General features: G+C 41.8%; 1 protein-coding gene across 1 annotated transcript in view; it reads right to left on the bottom strand.

Annotated features, from left to right (window-relative positions):
- Positions 1–21,193, bottom strand: part of APBB2 (amyloid beta precursor protein binding family B member 2) — a 360,396-nt gene that overhangs the window by 213,996 nt on the left and 125,207 nt on the right. The window contains 1 exon segment of the mRNA XM_021701683.1: positions 13,236–13,351. The gene's annotated coding sequence lies outside the window, so the exon portion shown is untranslated.

Raw genomic sequence — 21,193 nt, 5'->3', positions numbered from 1 at the left:
GCTCTGTCCCCACAGCCCAGCACACAGAAAGGCTCTAGAACGTTCTGCCGTCTGCCTCTGGGACGGGCTTGATGCAGCCGATCTCCAACTCCCCTGTAGGTCACTCTGCTGTAGGCAGCAGAGTGGTTGGGAGCACAGAGCCTGCAGCCAGACAGCCTGGGCTCAAATCCCAACTACACCACTTACAGCGTAGCCTGAAAGAAATTACTTATTTCCGGGGCGCCTGGATGGCTCAGCCGTTAATCATCTGCCTTCGGCTCAGGTCATGATCCCAGGGTCCTGGGATCGAGCCCCACATCGGGCTCCCTCCCCTGCCGGAAGCCTGCTTCTCCCTCTCCCACTCCCCCTGCTTGTGTTCCCTCTCTCGCTGTCTCTCTCTGTCAAATAAATAAAATCTTTAAAAAAAAAAAGAAGCTACTTCTCTCTTCTGTGCCTCAGTGTCCCCATCTGTAACTGAGTGATAACAGTAGCACCCGTGTCACAGACGGCTGCTCGGAGGACTGGAAGAACACACACGAAGAGCTCAGAACAGTGTCTGGCTTGAAAGTGTTAGTCATTAGTAATCCTGCAGTTAATAACGTGCTTATCAGCACGAACACGCTCTTTGTTTTCACTAGGATATATTCTTCCTGTGCAACCCCATTTCAACAGGTCCCTCCACGATACCCCACTTCAGGGGCACCTGCAATCCCACCGTGGCTCTGCCGGGCCCGTGATCTGAATCACATCTCTTCCCAGAATCCTTGTCCTACTGGAGGAGAAAGCTCTCCAAATTTGGGTTTTAGTCCTTGAACTTCACTGACTACACAGATCTTTACTGGCCTTCACCTCCTCTAAGCTGCTACACCACATGATTTGATTCTGGTAATTGCCACCTTTGGTCATGTCTACATATGAAAAGATCAACTCTTTGAGGACAACATGTAACTCTTCGATCCTCCAAAGGAGCCAGCACAGCATTACACGTAGAGCAGACGCAGTATCAATCCATCTATTGATTGGCCCTGATCACCCCTCCAGCCTTAAAGAAAAAAAAACCCTCAACCAGAAAGAGGAGAAGCCTTTTTTAAGCCTTGCTTAAACTGGACCCTTCAGTGGAAGAAATGCTGATTTCAAAAACAAAAGGCTTCTATCTCCTGACATTCAAAAACAACAGGAAATCCTCTTTACCCCTAAGCAAGCCCCAGTCACAAGGACAGAATGGTAGCAGGTATGCATGATTTAGCCAAGTCATGTTGGATTTTTGGTATCAAGTTCCAAATAAGCAATATGCAACTTGAGCCATTTGGGGAATTTTCTTGTACCCTGGAGATGGGGATCAACACTTCCCATGACTGGATACTCCTAAGAGAGAATTCTAAGGAGAAAACAAATGTAACTCCACAGATTCATGTATTTTCCATGAAACTGAAAGGGAGAAAATGACTTAAAAGTCTAGATATGGTTTAACAAAGCATTCTCTATAGAATATGCCATAGTGCATGCTTGCTTTTTTGTTTCTATCCCTCTCTTTCTATAAACACATACACATGTGCACGTTCACGTTCACTGAAGAAAAGTCTAGAAGGTACGGAGGCTAACAACAAACTCATCTATCTGGTGACTCTGAAATATGCCAAGTCATTCCTTTCAGAATTCTATGGGTTTCATCTTGCAAGGATTTTTGTGGCCTTCATTCAGATCATCAGAGGTCACTTCCCCTGAGAACAATTTCAGGTTTGTATAAATGAACAAGTGTCCAGGAAACCTGGAAAAATAACTCTATCTGCTTTGTTTTCAAAACTGCCCCATAAAGTTGCATATTTCTCTTTTTCCCTTTCCAGAGGCTGCTCCCAGAAGATGGTCTTAAGTTCCTGAAGTCTGGCTGGAACATTTCTTCTCAATTACTCCCTTGGCAGGAAGTCCTGTGGCCACTTCCCCTGAAGACATCACACTCTTCTCATCTCTCTCTGAGTCAAAACCTACCCACATACACAGAAGGCTAATCCATCCCACCATCCGAACCTTCTTATGAAATGTGGGGCAAAGGCTGTTTGGAAGCCCCTATAGTTGTTGTCCCAAAAATGCTGGGCATGAGGTTTGCAGAGACCCGCTGCTCTACAAACAGGTTCCCCAGGAAGAAGAAAGCTAGTCTATGGAAAATAAAAAGGGAAGCCACACTTCATTCCCTCCAAGGATGGTTCTGCCACATCTTCAAGGCTCATTCTACAGCAAAAGCAGACACCAAGCAGACTTCTTTCCTTCCTTTGCAAGGAAGCTTTTGTTTGGGGATGAAGAAGGAAGGGAGGGAGGGAGGGAGGGAATAAACAGAATTTTAAAAGCCTCACCAATATAAAATCAAAATCCCAAGATGACTCTCACTTGGAGGTATGGTATCCAAATTTGTAACCTCCATGTAGTATCAGATTCCCTGGCCCAGAAAATAATAAAAAAAAAACAAAACTGGTCTGGAAGCAATGATACCCATGGAGTACTAACTAACTGAGGAAATGAGAAAATGCTCTGGGTTTCCACATTCCTATTCATACTGGATTCCCACGGCAAATAACCCCCATTAATGAGGCCCTCAGTGTCAAAGTTTAAGACTGAACAAGGAAAAAGAGATGGCCAATGTAAATGGCAAAATCTGCATCCAAGAGCTAAAAATAGTAGAAAGTCTGAAAGAGGCTTTATATTTAAGCAACTAAGAAAGCAAAAACAGGAGAGCGAGAAAGGACAGCAGGTGAATTTGAAAAAATCTACTAGAAATTCCAAGAGTAAAGGAAGGAAGGAAAAAAGATACACACTGCATATTATGTATATAGCGTACAAACACACACATACACACAAACACACATGCACACAAATCAATTCTATTTCCACACACAAAGAACAATCTGAAAATGACATTAAGAAAACAACTGTTTAAAATAACATCAAAAAGAATACTTAAAAATAAATTTAATAAGTGTAAGACTTGTACACTGAAAACTACAACATATCACTGAAAGAAATTAAAGGAGACCTAAAGAAATGAAAAGATATCCACGTACATGGATTAAGATGGCAATATCTCCCAAACTGATCTAAAAATTAAACACAATCCCTATCAAAACCCATCTGGCTTCTCTGTAGAAATTGACAAACTTACCCTAAAAAGGGAAAGAATAGTCTTTCAACAAACAGTGCTGGGACAACTAGATATGCACATGTAAGAGAATGAAGTGAACCACTGTTTCAGAATATATTAACTTAGATGAATCAAACACCTAAATGTAAGCACTAAAATTATAAATTGACTAGGCAATGGTTTCTTAGATAGGACGTCAAAAGTACAAACAACAAAAAACAGATAAATTGAACTGCATCAAAATTTAGAACTTCTGTGCTTCAAAGGACGCTATCTAGAACGTAAAAATACAATCCACAGAATAGGAGAAGATTTTTATCATTGTGTAAGGGTGAAGTATCCAGAATATACAAGGAAGAAAAGAATAAATAACCCAAGTTAAAAATGAACAAAGGATTTGAAAAGATGCTTAACATCATAAGTCATTAGGAAAATGTAAATCAAACCCAGAATAAGATACCACCTCACACCCACTAGGATAGCTATAATCAAAAAGACAGACAATAAAATGTGTGGAAAGGATGTCAAAAAAAAAAAATGGAACCCCCATACATTATTAACGGGATTGTAAAAGGGTCCAGCTACTTTGTAAAACAGTTTGGCAGTTCCTGAAAGAGTTCAAATAGAGTTACCATATGACCCAGCAATTCTGCTCTCATGTATTACCCCAAAGAAATGAAAACATTTGTCCACCCAAAGACCTATACATCGGGCACCTGGGTGGCTCAGTTGGTTGAGCAATTGCCTTTGGCTCAGGTCATGATCCTGGAGTCCCAAGATCGAGTCCTGCGTTGGGCTCCCTGCTCAGTGGGGAGTCTGCTTCTCCCTCTGACCCTCCCCTCTCTTGTGCTCGCTCTCTCTCTCTCAAATAAATAAAATCTTAAAAAAAAAAAACTTGTACATGAATGTTCATAGCAACATTATTTATGATACCAAAAAGTAAAAACAACTCAAATGTCCATAAATGGATAAATAGAAAAACCAAATGTGGTTTATCTGTACAATGGAATATGATTCAACAATAAAAACAGTGGAGTACCGATAAGTACTACAACATGGATGAACCTTGAAAACATTATGCTAGAGACACAAAGTAGGTTCACGGTTTCCAAGGGGGAAGGATGGGCATGTGTGGTGATAACTAATGATGGGTACAAGGTTTCTTTTCAGAGTAGTGAAAATGTTCTGGAATTAGGCAGTGGTAATGGTTATGTATCTTTGTGAATATACTAAATGCTACTGAATTTTATAATTTAAACGAATGAATTTTATAGAGTGTGAATTATATCTTATTTAGGAGGAAAAACTCAATGGGCAAATTCAATAATATGATTAGAAACAGCCAAAGAGCGAATTCATAAATTGGAAGGTAGTCTGGATAAATGACTCACCTAACAAGCAGGGTTTACTCCAACAGAATTTGGAGATTTGTCAACAGAACAGTGTCTTGGAATTTGGCATCTTTTTATATCCTCCTTCGTACTACACCTTGCCTCTTACCCCTATCAGGTAACAGGAGTCCTACCCTTTGGTGAGAGTACCTGGCATAGCATTCAGAGATGAGTTGTTTTTTAGAAGAAACTAAGAATTCTCTAAGTAGATGAAGTAACTTCACACGCAAATGTGTGTGTGTGAAAGTTCATACAAGAGCAAATAGTTGGTAGTAAACAGAAAAGGGAAAAGTTCAGGATGGGAAGAGAGAAGGAAGGTGTGGTAAAATGAATAATGTCCCCTCCCCTCCAAAGATATTCACATCCTGATCCCTGGAACCTCTGAAGTTACCTTATATGGGAAAAAAGGACTCTACAGATGGGATCAGACTAAAGTCTCCATGGGAGGAGAGGTTCTGGATATTTTGGGTGCACTAAATGTAACTACAATGGTCTTTCTAAGAGGAAGGAGTGCCAGATTTTACTACAGAAGAGATGAAGGTGGTATGAGCAGAGACTGAAGCGATCCACTCTGAAGACAGAGAAAGGGGCCCCAAGACCAAGGAATATAGGAATTCCCAGAAGTTGAAACAGTCAAAGACAGATTCTCCCCTGCAGCCTCCAAGCCAAACCAGCTCTGCGGACACCTGGGTAGCCCAGGAAGACTCCTTTAAGACTTCCGGTCTCCAAAATGGTAACACAGTACATCCGTGTTGTTTTAAGTCACTATGTTTGCAGTAATTTGTTACAGCAGCAAAAGAAAACACAGGAGGTAAGTGGAAGGCCAGGAAGATGTAATTCAGCCTTGACGGAAATAAAGGAAACTGACCCTAAAACATACCAGGGCATTCAGAGCTGCTTCCCGGCCGGCAGAGGAGAAAACTAAGGAGATATGGGTAACAAGGATGATGAGTCAGGGGGTGCAAACAATAGGGGCTGTCGTGTACAGAAAGAAGCTACCCAAACACAATCAAAGCTAGAGAACCAAGTGTGTTTAAAAACAGGATTTGGAAAAACTTGTAATGTGCAAGGAACCTCCCTCCCCCCATCAATGCTAAGTAAGTTTTCAAGTAAGTTATTTGTTCATCCACTCAATATGTATTTATTGAGCACTTACTATGTGTCAGGCCCTGTACTTCATTACATTCACAATGCTTACTCAAAACTTTTCCTATGCGAAGCACTTACACAATTACACAAGAAAGTGGGTGCTAGCATATGGTTTAAGCTAACTAGATAAACCAAAACATTATCCTGTAAAAACACTTCTATTTTTGTCACTGCTATTATATAATAAAGTGAATTACCTTTACTTATTTGGATGTGATCGCTCTCCTTTAAAAGCTTTGGCATGGCCTATCTGTAGGTTTTTTTTTTTTTAAAGATTTTATTTATTCATTTGAGACACAGAGATACAGAGAGAGAGAGAGCATGAGCAGGGAGAGAGGCAGAGGGAGAGGGAGAAGCAGGCTCCCTGCTGAGCAGGGAGCCCAATGCGGGGCTCGATCCCAGGACGCCGGGATCATGACCTGAGCCGAAGGCAGACGCCTAACCATCTGAGCCGCCCAGGTGCCCCTATCTGTAGGTATTTTAAGCAGTTAAAATCCAAGTTTAAATAATAATTCACTACCCAAAATTTTCTGAGTCTGTGTTTTGAATATATTTGCTCTGACTTAGACTTGCTTCTCCCTACAGCCAAGCCTCGCTTGCAGTTCTCTCTTTGGAAAACAAATATAATAGAATTTTTAAACTGGAGATTGCCTAAATATCATCCAGTCTAACTCCTCAGTTTACAGCTGTCAGAAGCGAGACATAATTGGTTCTAATAACTTGTCTACACCTTTAGCCCTAGTTGGCAGGGCCGGGACTGGGGCTCAGGCCTCCTATCTCCCCATCCACAGCTCTGCAGCAACCACAGGCTGCCTGCTCTTAAACCCAGACTTCTAGGCCCAGGGACTCTGCTTCAGATCTTACGTAAACTCCTCAGGCTATTGCCATATGAAAAGCCTGGCAACCTGTCTCTTTAAAGAACTAGACTTTAAGCTTAAAACCAAGACAAACCACATATAATGAAAACAAGCCACATTATCTGCACAAAAACAAATTGAGTTTTTACATTTTTTTTTTTAAAGATTTTATTTATTCATTTGAGAGAGAATGAGATAGAGAGAGCATGAGATGGGGGAGGGGCAGAGGGAGAAGCAGACTCCCTGCCGAGCAGGGAGCCCGATGCGGGACTCGATCCTGGGACTCCAGGATCATGACCTGAGCCGAAGGCAGTCACTTAACCAACTGAGCCACCCAGGCGCCCGAGTTCTTTTTACATTTGCATCACACATATTTCATGCAGCTAATTTCTGGCCACTGAACAGATAAAAAAAAAAGTTAAGCCTCAATATTAGGAAAAAATAAGGAAATGGCAATTACAACAATGAGGATAGCATATTTCACCTCTCCTATTGGAAAGTGTTTTGTTGTCTCCCTCTGTTTCCAGAGTAGGAAGAAATGTGCAGTCCTCGCACAAGGGTGATGGAATGGAAATAGATAAAACTTCTCCAGAGGACAGTTTGGGCACACATAGCAATGTCTTTATAACGTGCAAGCAACACTTTAACTCAGCAGTTTCACTTCTGGATGTTTCTTAAGAAGAAAAAAGAGTTATGAGTGATGATTAATCCAGGACATCAAAAGATTGGAAATACCCTAAATGCTCAACAGTGGATGATTGTTTTTTGTTTTTAAAGATTTTATTTATTTGAGAGAGAGAGAGAGCACACAGAGTGCATGAGTGGGGGGAGAGGCAGAAGGAGAGGGAGAAGCTGACTCCCTGCATAGCAGGCTCCATCCCAGGACCCTGAGATCATGACCTGAACCAAAGGCAGCCGCTTAACCGACTAAGCCACCCAGGCGCCCCAACAGTGGGTGATTGTTAATCATGATATATCCGTGCAATGTAATAATGTGTAAGATTGTTAAAAATCACACACTAGAAGAAGAGTTAATAATATCAGAAATTTCCATGATGAATTAAGTGATAAAAAGTATGTCCTAAAATAAGACATACAGTATGATCACGATAATGTTTAATATAAAGGGGCAGATGCATGCATGTACACACACGACTATAAAAATGCAAGCAAAATGTTAAGGATGGGGTTTTTTTCTTTGTGCTTTTCAGTGTTTATACATTTTCTAAAATAAATGGATTGTTTTTTTCCCCTTGGACAGAGGAAAAATATAATCAGTATTATTTTTAAAATCTTGTTCCTTTAACCTTCCCCAACTCCAACATCCACTCCTCATTCAGGGAATCTTATTACTATAATTGTGAGACTCCCCAAGGACTCCTCAGCTGTGATCACCAGCGTCTGGACAATCCTGCAGGACTTCCTCCCACACCAGGAAAACCAATTAAAACCAGAGCAGAAAGCCCCTCTCTTGGGATACTGCATCATATCCTGCCTGTCCTGGGCAGTGAGACCCACTTGGCTATTAATGATCTTGAGCACTGCTCTCAGACTCCTGGTTTTAAATTCCAAATTCCCCACACCCCAGCTGAGTTGAGAAACCCGGCCCCTCCCCACTCTCCAAAAACTGATTCTGCCCAAGCATGCTTCCCAGTATTACATGATCTATAGGCTAGTGCTTCTCAAACTGGGAGTTGAGACCCATGAATGGTTGCCGAAAATCAATTTTTTTAAAGATTTATTTATTTGACAGAGAGAGCGAGCACAAGCATGGAGAGCAGCAGAGGGAGAGGGAGACGCAGGCTCCCCACTGAGCAGGGAGTCCGATGTGCGGCTCGATCCCAGGACCCTGGGATCATGACCTGAGCCAAAGGCAGACGCTTAACTGACTGAGCCACCCAGGCACTCCTGAAAATCAATTTAATGGGTCCCAACCAGCACTTGCTTGACCATGGCAGAAGTTCTTCATATCCAGGTGAAGCAACCTCAACACATTCAACTGTTTTTACTGCCTCCCTCTGGAACACCACATAGATAAACCTACCACCGGCCACAGCTGGAAAGGAAATGTACTAGTCTAGAAAGATATTTATGATACCTTGTTGAGTAAACACCATGTGCAACATTACCCCATTCCTGCAAGTAAACAGAAAATAAATATATTGAGAGAGAATACTTGACGTACAGAAGGGTATTCCACATAATGCATAAAATGGTAATCTCTTGGTATGGAGGGCTGTGAGAGTTTATTTTTTCTTTTCTTTTTAAAATTTTCTATATTACATATGTATACCCGTATGATTTTAAAAGTGTTATTATGGGGCGCCTGGGTGGCTCAGTCATTAAGCGTCTGCCTTCGGCTCAGGTCACGATCCCCGGGGTCCTGGGATCGAGCCCCGCATCAGGCTCCCTGCTCGGCAGGAAGCCTGCTTCTCCCTCTCCCACTCGCCCTGCTTGTCTTGCTGTGTCTCTCTCTGTCAAATAAATAAATAAAATCTTTACAAATAAATAAATAAACAAACAAAAGTGTTATTACCCTTACTGTACTTATTACTATTACTCTTTTTATATGAAGTACTCTCTCCTAGGGCCTCTGTGTTATTTATGGTTACTGAATTTAACTGGATAAGAGAGGAGCTAGGGACAGATGACAGCATCCTTTGACGCTGAATCCTTTAGGTCTTTAAGACCTGTATTTCCAAAAGCTCTAGTGGGGAAAAACAGGTGAGGGGTCACTACCTAAATAAGTGGTCAGCGGGTCACTTGACAACCCAAGTGCAGGAAAGAATACAGATGGGAGCAGGGGAGCAGGGAGACCTAGGCTCAAATTGCAACTCTGCTCTGACAAGTTACTTTGCTGTTTCAGGCCTCATTTTCCTTATCTGTGAAATGGGGATAATAAAATGAACCTTTAAAAGTTTATCCAGTTCAAACTGATATACTTTTAGTAACTTTAGGACACAGCTTGTGGCATGTAGTATCTCCTCGAACACAACCAATGCCTTTCATCAGTAACAGCAAGGAAGTCAAGGGGGGAGGGTCAAAAGAAATAATCATATGTGCCTATTACTATTCAAACTTTTAATGTTTTATTTATTGTTTTTAAGTTTTTTAAGTAGGCCTGACATGGGACTTGAACTCACTACCCTGACATCAAGACCTGAGCTGAGATCAAGAGTCAGATGCTTAGCCGGGTGCCCCTGCTTAAACTTTTTAAATGGCAATTTCTTAAGTACAGGAAAAGAGGAAACCTTTTCCCCCACCTCTGAGAGACGGAAAGGCAGGTGGGAGGAGGGCCGGGGTGGGTGAGCAGCACTGGGCACAGCACCCGGGCTGCCCTGGAGGCCCTGATTACGCCCCCGTGCCAGTTCTGCCAAGAGCTCTGGAAAATGCCTTCCAGGGGCCTCCTGAAGAAATGACCAGATCCCATCTCAAGCCTAAGGTGATGCCACAAATATTTGAGCGCTACCACAGATAAAGCCCTGTCCTCACACGCACAGAAGAGGAGGGAAGTGAAAAAGAGTTTAGTGTCAAAGTCCAGACAAAGTATATACAACATACTCCAAAATACAGAGAGCAATTTGGGACACAAGCTTCAGGAGGGAGACTGAAGAGCTACATGGGCATGTGCTTCCAGGTGGGAAACCGCGGCAGCTTCCTGGGAAAGAGGACAATGCTGCTGTGCCCTTGAGCCAGAGGAGAGTTCTAGCAGGCGCTCAAAAGACGGATCCGCATCGCAGAGAGGGACCAGCAGGAGCTGGTGACCCTAAGGCAACACTGGGTCTTGGCAGGAGCAGCCCACTTAGGCTGGTGTAAGATATCCACCGAGCAGTAATACTACCAACAACAACAACTATTATTAACCATGAGTAATGGGCACTAAAATAAGGGGCAGCAAAAGACAATGTGGAAGACTCAAATGTCAGGGTGACCTTCTGACCAGTGGGGACGCACCAAACATTCTGGACAGGGATGGAAGCGATGCTTCCATTAGATGAATCTGGCTAAACGTATGAGTCAGCTATGCAGGGCGAGAGAGTGCAGGCCAGAGGTCAGGAGGCTACTGCCACAGTCCAGCTCCCGACAGCTTAGCCGGAGCCATGTAGAGGAATAGCTAGGTGCAACACAAACAAACAAGGATGCAGTCTTCTTAGCAATTCCCAGGATAATTTCAAAACACCAGTCTTAACAGAAGCACAAATATCGGTATGCAAAGACTGGAGAGGTCCACTCTAGCTACTGACTTCTCTTGGTGTTCAATGGATGCCATTCCACATTCCACCAAGGAACAGCATCCTATCCTGAAAGAAGTGAGCCCTGAATGGGAAAATAATAAACCCAAAACAGAAAAAAAAAGAAAATCTAAAAACTCCAGTTTGCCATGTGAGCCTCAAAAATGATTCAGAGCACAGCACTGTGCTCCATCCTTGACCGATGGTTCTGGCCACACTCAAGGACAAAATTATAAACTCTAGAGAATTTTTTTCCCCTGAAATATTTTCTCTTCTCCAGGAATAGTGTGGTCCTGTTCAGACCTAGTCCTGGCTGAGAGGCCCCAAGTCATCTTAACTTTCTTGCCTAAGGTGACAGGAGATAGAGCAGCTGAGGTTAATGCTTCCTACCACTAAGAGTGGCCACTAAAGAATGTCAGCTTGAGGTTTCAACCAGCAAATCTTATTTAATAATAAGGAGGAGGGAGGTACAATGGGGAGGACGGGAAGAACAGAAAACACACCCCATAAAATAAATGATGGTTTAAACATACTGAACCAAGGGATCAACACTGTAAAAAGGAGAGGAAAAGCACAAAAGGGTGAGAACCATGTTCTAGTTTCTGGGAAGGATGTTTCAAGCAAGGTGTTATGTAAACACCCTGAAGGCCAAGGGACTGTCGTGTTGCCCACTGCAGAATGCAGCCACTCCCCTTCCTTCCCACCAGGAGAAAAAGCACCAGTGACATGCGCAGCAGAGGCCTCTGGGAATGGCTAGTGTGTTCCTGGCACCCAGGAAGGGTAAATTAGGACAGTTTCCTCCTAGACAGCTCTTAACGAGAAGTAAGTCAAATGAAGAAGAAAGGCACCCTTTCAACTACTCGACAGCCCAGACTTTGAAGGTCAGAGCCCGTTGGAAAATTCCGAAGAGGTTCGATGAATCACTCACGAAGACGGTGAACAATGAGCAGGTCCACAGGCATGAATTTTCCAAGTCAATGTACTTCCTGCACCCTAAGAACCCAAACTTTAACATTTTAACCATTTTGAAAGAAGAATGTTCTTCCAAACGCAGTAGACTGAACCCATAAAATTAGCATTTCTGCTGGTGGAAACTGGTCAAAAAATAACAGTGTCATATGTTTCAATCATAGTACATGGTTCCAACTTCTCCACAGCAGGAAGAGGCAAATTTTTTCTTAACAGGACAGACCGTAGATATTTTCAGCTCTGAGGGCCAAGAGGCAAAGTAGATTCTGTAGGTACTTACATAACCACTTAAAAATATGAAAACCATTGTTAGCTTCTACAAAAACAGGCGTGGGCTGGATTTGGCCCGGGGGCCATTTTGCTGACCTCTGTTTTACAGTATACAAGGGTAAATTTTTTCTGATGTTCATTATCAAAACTGCTAATTTTAGGGTAATGGAGTCATGCCATTGGAGGATCCTAAAGGATCCACATAAAAGCTGTTTATCCCACTCGTGCGGGCAGCATCACTGGTGGTTGGTCTGAATCTCCGCTCTGTTGTCAGCTCTCCCTTCCCCTGCTGCTTCTAACCACCTGGCTTATTTTAGAAGCAACTGTCTGGGGGAGGGTTTGAGGGCAGTTCTAACTTTTCTGTGAAGAAAAAAAATGGAGATGTATAAGGAAATGAGGCTTAAAGGTGAACATGAATAAACATAACGATGAAAAGGATATGGGAGCAAAGGCACTCTGGGGAGTTACCCCAAGCATACCCCTGATTTGAAGCCAAAATTCCAGAGGTCCAAAGGAAGCAACAAAAGCAAATAAATATCTAAGCAGCTGGCCCAAAGCTAAAAGACTAAATGGAACAAAAAAAGTAAGTTTATGACAAACTCTCCTTTATAAAAATAGGAGAGATGATTAAGGGCAATAATACTTTTTCTCCTAAGTCAATCAGGGGTAGATTGGGGCCACAACTGTAGCCATTCCCAAAAGACCATAATTGGAAAAACTTAACTTTTGTGAGACGTCAAAAGTTATCACTGAGGGAATCAGGAATTTCCTCCTTCGGAGAATGCTGACAAGTAAGAGTCAGGGACTCTCTCCCTAATGTGTATTCAACAATGATGTATCCAGGAGGACCTCTCTTCTGAGTCCAGGAATTCTTTTATTTAAAAGAATTGTAAAAATCAGTAGGAAATGATCTTAATTTATGGCATTGCTATTGTTTCAAATGTTATATATTGTGATGCAAAAGAGGAAAGCTTAAAAAAAAAAATACAAACCCTGTCTATGAACAGATGCATTGAAAGAGAAAAAGGAGATTGCTTATATACACTTCTGGCCTTCTACGGACACTGGATTAGAAAAACCCGAACTTCAATAGCATTTCTCATCATTCAGTATTAAACACGTCCCCTAGAGCAATCCATCCTCCTGCATTTCTAAACCCTCTCATTTAAATCTTACAAACCTTCACCAGTTCAGTACTGTGCAATATTCTACAATGAAAGTTAAAGAGGGGAAAAGGGAGCTCCAATCCCATACGTACATGAGCTGCCTGGGTGACAGGGAGCCTCCGGGTACCGTCTGCCCATAGTGACTGGTCAGCACATTAGCAGGGGCCTCAGCAGTTTCCAAGTACTCAGGAAAGATGGAGATGGTTTGCTGGGGTGGAGGATGGGGGCGGGGAGGGGGGTGGGGGGAGACCAAAAAAAAAAAAAAGTAGAAACAAAACAGAGATTTAGGATAATGACTACATTTTTTTTCATTAAAATGCTAATGATGACCACAAATTTCCAAATAACCACATTTATGAATTATTCATAGTCACATGTGAGATGAAGTCTCCGTGTCACTGCGGGCAGGCACAGAGCTTGCTGGTGATTAGCATGTGGCCCGTGTAATAAGTGTGACAGAAGCGCAGGTCACTGCAAGTCTATCCATCGGGGTTGGCCCCCACTGGCCTCTTTAGGAGACCAGGCAATCCCACCCACATTTTGTTGGTGCTCATCTCACTCCTCCCGAAAGTCGAGGCACAGCTCCAGCCTGGTTCTTTGTTGTGATGTCCGAACTAATACCCTGTAAAAACTCTAAAAGCTTGAAAGAAAAAAAAAAGAAAATTTCTGTATTGGGTAGATAAGACATCAGATTGGTTAAAAAAAAAAAAAACAAAAAAACAACTTTCCATTGAAGTATAACATAAATATAGAAAAGTACACATACCATAAGTGAAGAGCTCAATGAATTTTCCTAAACTGAACACACCAGATCAAAACTGGAACATTATCAGCTCCCCAGAAGCCTCCTTCATGCCCCCTCCCAAAGGCAATGATTATGCATAGATTACTCCTGCTCATTTTTGTAGACATCACATTGATTTGCTGTTGTTCTGAATTTCTCATTTGAAAAACATTCGCTGAATACCTCCTAGATGCCAAGCACTGTGCCAGGCTCTGGAGCTACAAACAGGAATGAGATGCTGTCTCCGTCGTTAAGGAAAGTGAAGTCCAGTGGGGCCAAGACATACACATAACCCACCCTAAAGGTAGTGGGATGGGTGTGATGACAGACTTATGTCAAGTGGGGGCACCTAGCCCAGAAATGGAGAAGGTAGGGAAGGCTTCCGACTAAATGGATCACCTAACAAGTCCTCAGGCTGGGTGGGACTTAGCCAGGCTGGGAATGGGAGACAAGACAACTGAAAAGGCAGAGGTAAGAAACTGCATGGTGTAACTCAGTGCGTTGGCCTCTCTAGGGTAAGGAAAGGAAAGGAGCCTGGAGCCAGATCCTAATCTGTCCACATGCTCAAGGACTCTGACTTTATTCTTGTGGCAGACAGCCACGGATGGGTCAGATCTGGGTTTCAGATGCAGTACTCTCTCTGGATGGATTCAAAGAGGGCAGAGTGGAGGCAGGGAGGCCAGCTCAGCCAGTGTGCTTGTTTGGTATGAGAGGAAGGGTGGGCATTAGGAAAGCAGGGAGGAAGGAGAGGAGAGAAGAATTAGTACTTGGGAAACATCCAGACACTAACAGCAGAATAACTTGGTGATTAACTACACGTAGGCGGTGGGAGTGATGACTGTGTAGAGAATACAGAAGGATGAACAAGTTTCCTAAGGAAGACAAGGGGTTTCGTTTGGGGCATTAGAAATTGAGGTGTAGAACATTTGGGTGGGGACACCTACGTATTCTTGAGTGTGAGGCTTGGGGAAGAAAGTTGAGCAAAACATAAAGGCATCTACGTGATCATTACACAGAGAGAGCAGAAATGAGGTTAGTGGGTGACAGCCCTGAAGGAATGTGGGTAGAGCGAGGAGACAGGACGAGGGCTGAAAAGCAGACCCTCGAGAACAGGAACAATGACAGAACGGGCAAAGGAAAAAGACCGAAGAAGAAAGGCAGAGACGTACCATGGGATACAACGAGATGAATAAAGAAAGAAATGAAAAATATACCTTTGGATTTGCCACATAAGCAGTCACTGGCCGCCCTGGTTGAGTGCAGTTTCAGTGACGTGGTGGCAGGCAAGACAAGAGAGCGAGCGGAAGAGAAGAGGAGGGAAAACGGATGGTTGCTGGAAGGCGTAGGTGCTCACGGAAGTCCATATCCATGAGCTGAAGGCATCAGTAGAGAGAGAAAGGCTGAGAGGACAAGAGGGAGGAGGGAAAGATGGAATTAGATCCCTATGGAGGTGGGGGAAAGGGTCAGGAGTACAAATGAAGGGAAATCTAGGTTAAGGAAAGGAAAGGAGCCTGCAGCCAGATGCAGTACTCTCTCTGGATGGATTCAAAGAGGGCAGAGTGGAGGCAGGAAGGGAAATCCACAACCCTCTGATATTAGAATACCAGAATTAGAGGAATAGATACAAATCTAGTTAGAGCTGGTCTGTAGGTAAGAGCATTGGGATGTTGGAGGCAATAGGCAAAATGACAACATTATAGATAAAATAACTGGCAAGACTCTTTACTGAGCATGGGGTGATGTGTACATGGTTTGACAACCTAGATCTTGAAAATCTTGGTTTCATATACCTGCTTCCCTCCAAAATTTAAATAGCCCAACCCTGTTTTAAGGTAAATAAACATATACGCCAGTGCCTATCAAGGGGGTAAGGGACATTTGTGAGGTGAGAGCACACCCACAGTAGAACTTAATAGTATCAAAAAAAAAAAATCTTATAAGTAAAACATTCAGAAGAAGGCTCTTAAAATGATCCCTGGTTTGTGGTGCCAACCTTTCCAAAGGTTTATATGAGTTATATTTCCTTAAGTGAAACCACTTCCCACCATCTCACAAGGCTTCTTAAGATGCTTCAATTCAAAGACCCCTCCCAGCATGACTAATCTAATGAAAATGAGGAGTCAGACAGCTGAAGGTAAAGGCCAGGAGAGGGGAGTGGGAGTGGGGTCGGCAGCATCACCTGCCCCCGAGGTGGCCCAGCGTCATGCCTCTTCAGACAGCAGCACTGCCGTCCCCCTAAGGTTCCCCCTTAGCCCCCTCTTCCACCTTGGGTTCTGGCAAATCCAAAAGTGGGTGAAGTGACTTTGTTCTTGGAAAGCATTCCAATAATGACAAAATAGCAAGGTTCATTAGAAACCTTGGAAATGGTTCATTAGAAACCTTGGAAATGGCAATGGAAAACACCTCGGAAAGGAGATTTTGTGTTCTCCAGGCAGACTCTGTGATCTCAAAAGCTATGAGGCTACTCCACCGTTTGTCTATCCTGTTACCATGAACATCTCCTTTGGGAGATGGCAGAATTTCAGAATTCTAGATAAACGTGTCACCGTCGTTGAAGTCAGCCAGGATTGAGATGGTTGCAAAGCCATCAGAAACCTACCTACCAACTGGGCCATCCCTCCTTGCATCCCGAGCACAAAGGAGACATAGCAAGCAGTCAATAAATATGGAATCAATCAATAAACCGATACATAAGTGAAGAGTCCTCACAACTAAGAGGTAAAGAGGCCAATTAAATGGTGAGAATAGAAATAAGTCTGTTCCTTCCTTTCCCAACCTAACTGACTCAAGGCCAAGCTGCAAATCACACTCAACTGCATTTACTTTCCTCCTCACAGAGGAAGATCTTTATGAACTCATAAATACATATTGTGTGTTAAATAACAGGATTCAGAAATAATGAATTTATGAAAACCAGGATGCCTCCTAAATGGGAAAATAGGTAGGTGCGAACATTCTGAGCATACAAAGGAATAGGAATTGCCCACTTTACATCTGTCTGCCTTCTTTGTTCTCCTTCCGTGTGAAGGACAGGACGTCATTACTCTCACAGCATGGCACCTCTCCGCCCAGATGCTCATTCACACAGCAACCTGCCCAGGTTCAACCCACTGGGGCAACAGAGAGTAATGAGATAATCAAGTCCCGCTTCCTCAAAAATTCAGAAAATTTGCTTGTTACAGGCCTCTGTTTTCGTCCTAATATATATTTATATTATTCATCATTTCACTTCTTCTACAGCACATAAGCTCTGAGGTATCACCGATCCTACAGAACACATTTAACACATTACCTAGCAAGCGTACTGTGGTACTGTCTGGAAATAACTTTAATGATAAAATTTCCCAAAATGAAGAAGAGTGGGTTCTTATTGTTTTTTGTTTTGGATTGTTTTGGTTTTTTTTTAGTAGGTATTAGGTGACATTTTTCTGTACTGTAAAAAAATAACTCAGTCCTGAAAACATCAAATCTGTTTCTGCCCATCTGATCAGCAATAGCCCAAGAAGGAAATAAATCTTCAAGACTACCATACTTCTTCCTATGTTTGATTAAGAATCCTAAGAAACCAAGATGAACAATGCACTAGTCACTTGAAGGCAGGCCATCAAGGGGGAGGAGAGGGATATTTATGCCAGTCCACAAAATGTTTAGTGTGCAACTTTTTAATTACTATATTTATGGTACTATCCATAACATATTCACTAACACAAATGCTCTGCAGGGACATTAATCCTCAACACACACATTAAAGCTTCTCTCCTCTCTTACAAATTCTTATTATGCTGATGTGAGGCAAAAATGCCAAGAATTCTCTCCAAAACAAACATTTCAACAACCACTTGCTCTACTGTCTCCCTTTTATAGTGTTTTATGACATTGCAGTATCTCTGCCTAGGTATTTGCAGCTATTGACCTAAAAGACAAATTTGTAAACAAAATGTTAAAAAAAAAAAAAAAGACTTTCTTTAATGAACCATTTTTTGATATGAAAGCTGGTACAAGCTACTAAAAAAATTGGTTATGCTCTTCAAAAATAATACATTCTATAACTCATTATAATTCCCTGCCTCACTATGCCATTGTAGTATAATACTATGTAATTTCTGCTTTTTAGAAACCTCAAGGAGTAAGAAGATATTGAGAATGATCAAGACTTTCATAACAGTTGAAGGACTACCCATCTAAGTAATAAAATGGGTTTAATCTCAACCATACCGGATTAATTTTTTTTTTCCTAAAATGTAATGCCTTCTCGCAGCGTTCAGAATATAATCAATCTTGGGTGACACAGGATCATCAATATGACTACCAATTATCTTGCTGTGTTGGAAGAGAGAACATGCAGGTAAAGGAGCTGGTCCAGCGGAAAGTAGGCAGAAGCTGAGTTTCCACCACCATGACCAGAGCTGCTGGGGTGGAGTTCCTATCAAAGGAACAGGACACTCCAAGAATCCAAAGTAAGAGGTTGCTGAGGTTCAAACAGCAAAGACAGCACAGGTATAAAAACACTCTGGAGAGCTAAAGGTGAACTCCAAGTTACAGATCCAGGTCTAGAGCCAAGCCGAGTCAGGATCCTAGTGGAAGATAAATCGATGGAGCAGAAGGACAGGGTGTTAAGACTGGCTTAAAGTGTGCGCCACTGGTAACCGGGCTAGACCTGCCTATAAAGCCCAGGGGCGAGACAAGCTTTCAACGCACAGAGGACTGTTTGCTCTTCTACTCAAAGGTTGCTGACTACTCTGCTTTCGGAGATATTTTCTCTACCTTTCACAGTTTGATTATCTCCTTGCCCTTGCCCTCAAGAGTCAAGTCTCACTGCGGTCAGAGTACAAACCTTTCCCTTTCTCAAGTCTGCTACAGTTTTGGAAACCAAATAAAATGTAAAAGTATAAGAGAACTAAACTTAAAAATACCAAACTCCAGATAAGGTCTGAAGGGCACAGGGCACAGGCTCTGAACCCATACCTGGGCAGCGGAGATGTCTTTTTTGTTTATTCCTTGGTTCTTCCAGAATTGCAATAGTAGGGCTCATTTGAAGTCATTTGGTACAAATACAGCCAGGCCTAAAACATGCCCTGGGGGTGATATTTGTAAGTCGACTACTGTTATTTAACAAGGATTTCCTTTAGAGAAATCCAATAAGTTGAATATCCAGAAACACAATGGAATCAGTTGCTCTGATGGGAAGTATGTGGAGATGTGGAAATAAACTCAAAACGTGAATGAATGAGGGCTTTGCCATTGGAGAAGTAAGTGGTTGGGGACGAGTCGATTAGACTTCTATGCCTCTTCTGTAAAATGGGCTAATGATACCTACCTTGCAAAGGCATGAATAAGGAGAAATGCATGGCTCAGGTGATACCAACAAATGTCAATTAAACCTTAATTAAGTAGAAGCATCACACATAAACTCCTATGACACACAGATCTTTATTTAGAGCTGAGAAAGTCATCTGCCTCGTGCTTTCCACCCAAATCTCACCAACTCATATGATAAGATTCCTTCCCTAAATTATTTTCAACAGAACTTTCTTTTTGGTTTATAAAATGTTTTTAACTGCTTAAATAAGAAGTACAAGTATCACTGCATTTTCAGATTAAAAAAAAAAAAAACTAGAACGTAAAACTCCCCCATTACGATCTTCTCAATTTGTTTCTTCCTTAACTTTTTCTTTTTTTTTTATTTTTTTTAAAAGATTTTATTTATTTATTTGACAGAGAGAGAAATAGCGAGAGCAGGAACACAAGCAGGGGGAATGGGAGAGGGAGAAGCAGGCTTCTTGCCGAGCAGGGAGCCCGATGTGGGACTTGATCCCAGGACCCTGGGATCATGACCTGAGCCGAAGGCAGACGCTTAATGACTGAGCCACCCAGGCACCCTCCTTAACTTTTTCTTATCCAAGTTAGTTCGTCTTTTTCCCATGTTTGTTTTTTCACATCTTTGTGGATCTTTTTTCTCACTTTAATTTGAGGTTTGCAATAACAGTAACTAACATCTTTATAGTATTTAAAAGTTTATAAAGCACTTTCATATACATTACCTTATTTCCCTTAAATTACTTCTACGTGTTTCTCTTTAGTTTCCCTTGCCCCACTTTCCAAAACACAGGCAGAACTTTCTAAAATCAGCAAAGAAGCAATTTTTATCCTCCCAACTGCCAACACATCAATACACCATACTTTGCAGAGCTGTCTAATGCAACTTAGACTATATACAGTATACCTAAATCCTAACACATGCAATTCTTCTTGCAAATAATTTTTTCTCCCCTGGTGATGATCTTTTGAAGTTAAAATATGGTGAGAAATGTATAAACATACCAACCTCTTAAAATAAGACAGGTGAATCCCTTTAGGAGTCATCAAAAATAATAAATGAAAAATAAAAGGAAGAAGAGGTGAAAACAATTACAGACAGAGAAAGAACAAAGTTCTTGTTTCAGCTTTCAGTAAAATTTCCATTATCTATCTTATCAGAGCTATTTATTCTCTAAGCTCTGCATTAAGTACTCTGATCCTTACATCTGTGAAAACCACAAGGAATGCGCCCATCTCATTAAAAAAGATGATCTTTTGAGTTATGATAATGAGAAAGAGCATCTACTTTTGGTTTTAAGGACAGAAGTATTTCCTGCTTGTTGCTCAGAGGCAGCGACACTTCTAGTAAGCTTTAGCACAAAACAGATGCCTGGCACTCTTTACCTATCATGATGCAAACAGGAACCTTCAAATAGAAATGTTTCCTCTCTGAACCTCTACATACTCTCAATCTTGATTTATCAACAAAGAACATGAGGTGTCTGAAACAGAAAAATATTAATTCTACCATGTGAAGGTAAACATTATTTTTTTTAAAAAGATTCTATAAACTCTAGATTAGGAATCAGATCAGATTCCTCTGCATTCATTCAAATCCGACAAGATAGAAAACCTTTAAAATTTGAATTGGCTTCTTCTTTGCTTTACAATGGTTGACTAAGGCCCATAATAATTTTATAGTAATCCTTGCTATACCTTAATAATATGTTAAACACGGTAAAAAAAAGAAATCAGCTGTTACTGTTAAAATGGGGAGTACTAAAAAAAAAATGTAAGGAAAAAGCTGAGAGATCATACATGATCCTGATTCTGCCGCGGTGTTTACATGTTCAAAAATGTAAGCTTGGGCACATTATAAATCTTTCCACATTTTACAAGAGATACTCTGAGTGGTTTTATCGTAGAAATGGAGAAGATGTCATGGTCTGATGTTGTTCTATAGAATCT

This window comes from Neomonachus schauinslandi, chromosome 2 (assembly GCF_002201575.2).
Source record: "Neomonachus schauinslandi chromosome 2, ASM220157v2, whole genome shotgun sequence".
In the NCBI taxonomy this organism is placed as follows: Eukaryota; Metazoa; Chordata; class Mammalia; order Carnivora; family Phocidae; genus Neomonachus; species Neomonachus schauinslandi.
This window is presented reverse-complemented; position numbering and strand designations above follow the sequence as displayed.